Here is an 8248-nt window from a genome sequence, read left to right as displayed (position 1 = left end):
GCAGTAGCAGAGTTTGCATGTAAGATGGGCCTTGTTCTTGAGAGTTCCAGGAGGTGACCTCCGAAACTTTTGGATTGGACCCCTTCAAGGTGAAATTCATCCAGTTGATCGGATGAAGCTCGATGTGCTTGTATCTATTTTGAGACGGTAATGATGGTCATTAATCTGTGGCGGTGAGTATATCCCATTCAGTAATCGCAATGGCAAAGCTGGTGGGAAGTACTTGTCACTTTGTTTTGTTGGATATACCCTATATGTAGGTTTCTGCATGGCTTGCAACACACTGCACATTTGGTGTTCGATTCTAAGATGCGCTTGTTGCTGAGTGCGCATGGATTTGTATCTTTTAGCCAAGGTCTCCATCTCATTGGCACATTCTATCATTGCATTTTTATCCTACCCAAACGGCAAGAAGGAAAGAGATGGTTGCATGGGTGCATTGCTCGACATCCCTAATTTCATCAAGGGTCCACTATCCACCCTAAGTTTTTTCTGATTGGTAGAGCCTTGGGATTGAGAGGGGGGCTGGCGAAAGGTTTGGTTGCCGCATAATTTATTCGCTAGTGCATTCTTGGTGTGTGCTTGCCTCTTCACTGTCTCATCCTATAGAAGTGCATGGCACTGTCATGACAGCCTTTGTGTTCTAGGCTAGTAGAAGTGTAGAGTATTACTGATAATTTTTGTTTGGATGCGGAAACTCTCCATGCCCTGTCCTGCCCTGTGCGATCCGAACGGCTGCGGCTCATGGGTTCTGCGGGAGATACTCTTCTTCAGCTCCCCCCTAAAGAGAGCGTTCGATGTTTGCATTTGGTGGACAAAAAGCCCAAGGCATTTCATCTCTCTTTAGATGCAAAATTCTGGGAGGGCTTGTCAAAGTATGGCTGTTTGTACGGGGTGCACCAAAAAGCATGTAGGGGGCATATTCCTGGGAAATGGATGTCTCTGAGTGTCCTTACTTGGTCGCATGCATGGTGTACATATTTGCATTACGACTCTGCTATGAGCATTTGTGATTCGAGCATTTTGGGGGAACAGGTTTTGTACGAGATGTTCTTCTCAGGCTCCTGCGAACTAGAGCACTTGTCTTTGCAATGCTCCGACAAGTGCAGGCCCAACTTGTCTATCTAGGGGAAGAAATCGCACGAATGCTTTTTGCCGAGATGTGGGTGCTCGCAGGTGGGTTCCCTCATGGTGCACTTCTTCGGTATGTGCATGTGCATGAGATTGAAGCTTATCTGACAACGCTAGTGTGAGTGTTCACCCGTAGGAACTTTTTTGTACCTGCATTGGCAGATCACGTGTCACAGATCGGCGGATGTTGCTCTAAGGACTCCGCCAGCATCTTCTGAGAAATCAGATTGTTTGGGTTCCGAGGGGAGTATGGTCGCAAGGCTGAATCTTAAAGGAATTGGTGGAAGGGCACCACCAGGAGTGGAGCCTGCGGCTTAATTTGACTCAACACGGGGAAACTTACCAGGTCCAGACATAGTAAGGATTGATAGATTGAGAGCTCTTTCTTGATTCTATGGGTGGTGGTGCATGTCCATTCTTAGTTGGTGGAGCAATTTGTCTGGTTAATTCCATTAATGAACGAGACCTCAGCCTGCTAACTAGCTACGCGGAGGTTCCCCTTCGCGGCTAGCTTCTTAGAGGGACTATGGCCTCCTAGGCCATGGAAGTTTGAGGCAATAACAGGTCTGTGATGCCCTTAGATTTTCTGGACCGCACACGCGCTACACTAATGCAACCAACAAGTTTCTCTCCCTGGCCCAAAAGGTTTTGGAAATCTTGCCAAATTGCATCATGATGGGAATAGACCATTGCAATTAATGATCTTCAACGAGGAATTCCTAGTAAGCACGAGTCATCAGCTCGCGTTGACTACGTCCCTGCCCTTTGTACACACCGCCCATCGCTCCTACTGATTGAATGATCCGGTGAAGTTTTTGGATCGCGGTGACGATGGCAGTTCCTGTTGGCGATGTCGCGAGAAGTTCACTAAACCTCATCATTTAGAGGAAGGAGAAGTCGTAACAAGGTTACAGTAGGTGAACCTGCGGTAGGATCATTTTTGGTTTGAGACCCTAAATCATGTAGGGGATGGAGCTGGCCTCCTCCCCACCCCCGAAATCTCAGCGACATGTGGACACTCAGCCCTGCAGTGATGTGCTGGATGGCCAAGCTACGGGTCCAGCACTGTCGAGGTTGAGGGTCACATCGAATGCCCGTGATTGAAAGTGTGGATTCCCCGCGGGGCAAAGAAGAGACTCAAATGCCATCTGGATTAGGATCGGTGCCTTTGAACGACGTCCACGTCAGAGCGAGAGGTATCTGCTCAGTTGAAGTTCAGAGGGGGTCTAGGCCTCGTCCCTCGCTGAGATTTCATGGTCCGATCGCGTGTGCGATGCTGTGCCAGGGATCTGTCGTTTCGACGGCGGCAAGTCGGGACTGCTGCAACCCCCTGTTGCCTTGCCCAGGTGTGTTGACTCATCGCTTGGAGCATTCTGTGTTTAGGATGGGTGCACTCGCATGATTTGTGGGGCAGCGGCCCCATCTGTTGACACGGCTCTCCCATGCATCGCCTCCCACCTTTGCAAGGTGATGGGGTGAGGACACACCACAACATTCCTTGTCGCACCAATTCGGTGCTCAGGGTTCTTGATGTGTCAACCACCCAACACACGGGTGCATCGTGCACCTTAGAAATCCAAAGAATGAAGCATGAGCCATTGCCTTGCACGCTTGGGTTGCCGAAAGATAAAAGCAAAACAAAATCATGACTCTCGGCAGTGGATATCTCGGCTCTCACCACGATGAAGAATGTAGCAAAATGCGATACTTAGTGTGAATTGCAAAATCCCGTGAATCATCAAGTCTTTGAACGCAAGTTGCGCCTGAGGCCTCGGCCAAGGGCATGTCTACTTGGGTGTCACACTACAAAATTTTGCCCTCCCCAGCGAGAAGTGGAGATGGCCATCCACGTCCGCAAGTGGCATGCGGTCGGCTGAAATGAGCACGAGGTCCGTCGATCCGTCACAACGAGCGGTGGCTTGCAAAGGCCAGCGTTGGTTTGCACCAATCGAACAATTCCTCATGAGGAACTTTATTCTGGGCTCAGCGGCCTACCACAGGGCGGGCATTGTTGCATCTATACCGCATCCCCAAGTCAGGCATGAGTACTTGCTGAGTTTAAGCATATTAATAAGTAGAGGAAAAGAAACTTACCAGGATTCCCCTAGTAATGACAAGCAAACCAGGAAGAGCCCAGCATGAAAATCGATGGTCGTGGCTGTCAAATTGTAGTCTATGGAAGCATCCTCAATGATGGACCAGGCCCAAGTCCCCTGGAAGGGGGCGCAGGAGAGGGTGAGAGCCCCGTCGGGCCTGGACTCTATCGCAGCACGAGGCGCTGTCGGCGAGTCGGGGCGTTTGGGAATGCAGCCCTAATCGGGTGGTAAATTCCATCCAAGGCTAAATATGGGCAAGAGACTGATGGCAAACAAGTACCACGAGGGAAAGATGAAAAGGACTTTGAAAAGAGAGTTAAAGAGTGCTTGAAATTGCCAGGAGGGAAGCGGATGCAGGCTTTTAAATTTTTGTGAGGGCAGAAAAATCTTTCGACTGCAAATTCTAGGCGGGTCCCTGAGTTTTGTAATTTTTGCGAGGGCAGACGACTCATGTACGTGATCCAAAATTGGTCAACCTATTTTTTGGGTTGACGCCCAAAGTTTTGAACTCAAATCGAGTTGGCTACCCTGACTTGAATCGCCTCCAAATTTTTTGCACAACCCATGTCACCATGCTTGACTTGATTCTAAGTGCCCCGAGTCATGTACGTGGTCCAAAAGAGGTCAACTTTTTTCTTTTTAGGGTTAATGCCCAAACTTTTCAACTCGAACCGTGTTGAAAACCTCGACACAAATCATCCCAACTACCCGAACCCTGACTCGAATCGTGTCAAGCCTTAACTGCCTCCAATTTTTTTGCACGACTCATGTCACCGTGCTCGACATGATTCTAAGTGCGCCGAGTCATGTGCGTGATCCAAAGAAAGTCAACTCTTTTTTTGGGTTAACGCCCAAAGTTTTCAACCCAAATTGTGTCGGCAACCCTGACTCCTATCGCCTCGAGCCTTAACCACCTCTAGATTTTTCGCAGGACTCATGTCACCGTGCTCGACTTGGTGCCTCGAGTCATGTACGTGATCCAAAAGCGGTTAACTTCTTCCTTCTTTGGTTAACACCCAATGATTTCAACCCGAATCGTTTCAGCAAACCCGACTCAAATCGCCTCGAGCCTTAATCACCTGCAATTTTTTCGAACCACTCATATCACCATGCTTGAATTGATTCTATGCACCCCGAGTCACTTACGTGATCCAAACCTCGGCAACCTCGACTCGAAGCACCTCGAGCCTTAATGGCCTGCAATGTTTTTGCAGGACTCACGCCACCATCAACTTTTCGCTTGAATCATGTCACCCAGGGCACCTCGATGCTACGTGACCCGAGCCCTGTGCGCGATCCAAAACTGGGTAACATTTTTTTTTGAACTCCCAAAATTTCATTCTTTTTTTCCTTATGGGGCCTATCATGATCTCTTTTTATAAATAAAATTCTCAAATCAGATTGTTTCGGCTACCCTACCTCGAATCTGGCTAGCTAGGCGTAACGCCTCGAGTCAGCTCAGCAATACGTGAACTGAAACTTGTGTGTGATCCAAAAGCGGGTAGCTTGTTTTTTTTTTTTTGTAATGCCCAAAATTTAGCACTTTTCGCTGTACAGGGCCTCCCATGATTTTTTTTTTTTTCCCCCTAGTTGACCCACTCTGGCGACCTAGTCAGGTCGCCCAAGGCTGGGGCGACGGAGTCGGGTGACCCAAGTTGGGTCGATCCAAGTGTGCGATACTGGCTGGGGATAGGAAGTCGATTCTATAAGTACTCTCACCAAGTCGACTCTTTAAGTTTGCCCATCAAGTCACCCTGCCAGGTCGGCCCACCAAGTACTCTCACCAGGTCGACTCTTTAGGTTTGTTCATTAGGTCACCCCACCAAGTACTCTCACCAAGTCGACTCTCTAAGTTTTTTCATCAAGTTGCTCTACCAGGTCAGCCCACCAAGTACTATCACCAAGTAGACCCTTTAAGTTCGGTCATCAAGTCACCCGGCCAGGTCGGCCCACCAAGTACTCTCACAAAGTTGACTCTTTAGGTTCGTTCATCAATTCACCCTGCTAGCTCGGCCCACCAAGTTCTCTCACCAAGTCAACTCTTTAATTTGGTTCATCAAGTCACCCTGCTAGTTCGACCCACCAAGTACTCTCACAAAGTTGACTCTCTAAGTTTGTTCATCAAGTCACCCTGTCGGGTCAGCCCACCAAGAACTCTCACCAAGTCACCCCACTAGTTCGACACACCAAGTCGACTCTTTAAGTTCGTTCATCAAGTCACCCGGCCAAGTCGGCTCGCCAAGTCGACTCATTAAGTTCGTTCATCAAGACACGTGACTAGGTCAGCCCGCCGAGTACTCTCACCAAGTCGATTCTTTAAGTTTGTTCATCAAGTCACCCTGCCAGGTCGGCCCACCAAGTTGACTCTTAAGGTTCATTCATCAAGTCACCCCACCAAGTACTCTCACCAAGTTGACTCTTTAATTTCGCTCATCAAATCACCCCGCTATGTCTGCCCACCAAGTCGACTCTTTAGGTTCATTCGTCAAGTCACCCTGCCAGGTCGGCCCACCAAGTGGACTCTTTAAGTTTGTTCATCAAGTCACCCAGCCAGGTCGGCCCACCAAGTCACCAAGTACTCTCACCAAGTCGACTCTCTAAGTTTGTTCATCAAGTCACCCCACTAGGTCGGCCCACCAAGTCGACTCTTTAAGTTCGTTCATGAAGTCACCCCACCAAGTACTCTAACCAAGTTGATTCTTCAAGTGCGTTCATCAAGTCACCTGACCAAGTACTCTCACCAAGTCAAATCTTTAAGTCCTTTCATTAAGTCACCCCGCCAAGTCGACTCTTTAAGTCCATTCATCAAGTCACCTGAACTAGTACAAGTACTCTCACCAAGTCGACTCTTTATGTCTGTTCATCAAGTCACCCCTCTAGTTCGGCCAACCAAGTACTCCCACGTGGTCGATTCTTTAAGTCCGTTCATCAGTTCACCCCGCCAAGTACTCTCACCAAGTGGACTCTTTAAGTCTGCTTATCAAGTCGAGCCACCAAGTACACTCAACAACTTGACTCTTTGAGTCCGTTCATCAAGTCACCCCACCAAGTACTCTGACCAAGTCAATTTTTCAAGTGCGCTCATCAAGTTGAGCCACCAAGTACTCTCACCAAGCTGACTCTTTGAGTCTATTCATCAAGTCACCCCACAAAGTGCTCTCACCAAGTCAACTCTTCAGGTCTGTTCATAGAGTCACCCCACAAAGTTGACCCTTCAAGTGCATTCATCAAGTCACCCAACCAAGTCGACTCTTTAATTTCATTCATCAAGTCACCCCGCCAGGTCGGCCCACCAAGTGGACTCTTTAAGTTCATTCATGAAGTCACTCTGCCAAGTCGGCCCACCAAGTCGACTCTTTAAGTTCGTTCATCAAGTCACCCTACCAGATCAGCCCACCAAGTACCCTCACCAAGTCGACTCTTTAAGTTTGATGACCAAGTCACTCCACCAGCTCAGCCTACCGAGTACTCTCACCAAGTCGACTCTTTAGTTTTGTTCATCAAGTCACTCCACCAAGTACTCTCACCAAGTTGACTCTTTAAGTTCGTTCATCAAGTCACTCCACCAGGTCGACCCACCAAGTACTCTCACCAAGTCGACCCTTTAATTTCAGTCATCAAGTCACCTTGCCAGGTCAGCCCACCAAGTACTCTCACAAAGTCGACTCTTTAGGTTCGTTCATCAAGTCACCCCACCAAGTCGACTCTTTAAGTTCGATCATCAAGTCACCCCACCAGTTTGACCCACCAAGTACTCTCATAATGTCGACTCTCTAAGTTCATTCATCAAGTCACCCTGCCAAGTCAGCCCACCAAGTACCCTCACCAACTCACCTTGCTAGTTTGACCCACCAAGTTGACTCTTCAAGTTCGTTCATCAAGTCACTCGGCCAAGTCAGCCCACCAAGTCAACTCTTTAAGTTTTTTCATCAAGTCACGTGACTAGGTCAGCCCACCGAGTCCTCTCACCAAGTCGACTCTTTAGGTTTGTTCATCAAGTCACCCTGCCAGGTAAGCCTACCAAGTACTCTCACCAAGTCGACTCTTTAAGTTTGTTCATCAAGTCACCCTACTAGGTCGGCCCACCAAGTTGACTCTTTAAGTTCGTTCATCAAGTCACCCTGCCAGTACGGAACACCAAGTCAACTCTTTAGGTTCGTTCATCAAGTCACCCTACCAGGTCAGCCCACCAAGTTGACTCTTTAGGTTCGTTCATCAAGTCACCCCACCAAGTACTCTCACCAAGTCAACTCTTTAAGGTCACTCATCAAATCACCCCACTATGTTTTCCCACCAAGTACTCTCACCAAGTCGACTCTTTAGGTTCATTCATCAAGTCACCCAGCTAGGTTGACCCACCAAGTGGACTCTTTAAGTTCATTCATCAAGTCACTCGGCCAGGTCGGCAAGTCACCCCGCCAGGTCAGCCCACCAAGTCGACTCTTTAAGTTCGTTTATCAAGTCGCCCCACCAAGTACTCTAACCAAGTCGATTCGTCAAGTGCGTTCATCAAGTCACCTTACCAAGTACTCTCACCAAGTTGACTCTTTAAGTCCTTTCATCAAGTCACCCCACCAAGTCAACTCTTTAAGTCCGTTCATCAAGTCACCAGAACAAGTACAATTACTCTCACCAAGTCGACTCTTTATGTCCGTTCATCAAGTCACCCCACCAGTTCGGCCAACCAAGTACTCCCACCAAGTCAATTCTTTAAGTCCGTTCATCAGTTCACCCCGCCAAGTACTCTCACCAAGTGAACTCTTTAAGTCTGCTCATCAAGCTGAGCTACCAAGTACCCTCAGCAAGTCGACTCTTTGAGTCTGTTCATCAAGTCACCCCACCAAGTACTCTAACCAAGTCGATTCTTCAAGTGCGCTCATCAAGTCACCCCACCAAGTACTCTCACCAAGTCGACTCTTTGAGTCTGTTCATCAAGTCACCCCACCAAGTGCTCTCACCAAGTCAACTCTTTAGGTCCGTTCATAGAGTCACCCCACCAAGTTGACCCTTCAAGTGCGTTC

General features: G+C 48.4%; 1 non-coding gene and 1 pseudogene across 1 annotated transcript; both read left to right on the top strand.

Moving 5' to 3' along the window:
• Positions 1-1373: 1373 nt before the first annotated feature.
• On the top strand, positions 1374-2063 carry LOC149573701 (18S ribosomal RNA; annotated as a pseudogene; the record flags this gene model as incomplete).
• Positions 2064-2778: 715 nt separating this feature from the next.
• On the top strand, positions 2779-2932 carry LOC149573700 (5.8S ribosomal RNA). The gene has a single exon (XR_016360947.1). It is a non-coding gene; the product is annotated as a 5.8S ribosomal RNA (ribosomal RNA).
• Positions 2933-8248: the final 5316 nt, after the last annotated feature.

The sequence above is a fragment of the Cupressus sempervirens genome, chromosome 2, assembly GCF_028749045.1.
Source record: "Cupressus sempervirens isolate cs-2001-9-10 chromosome 2, ASM2874904v1, whole genome shotgun sequence".
Classification (NCBI taxonomy): domain Eukaryota; kingdom Viridiplantae; phylum Streptophyta; class Pinopsida; order Cupressales; family Cupressaceae; genus Cupressus; species Cupressus sempervirens.
This window is presented reverse-complemented; position numbering and strand designations above follow the sequence as displayed.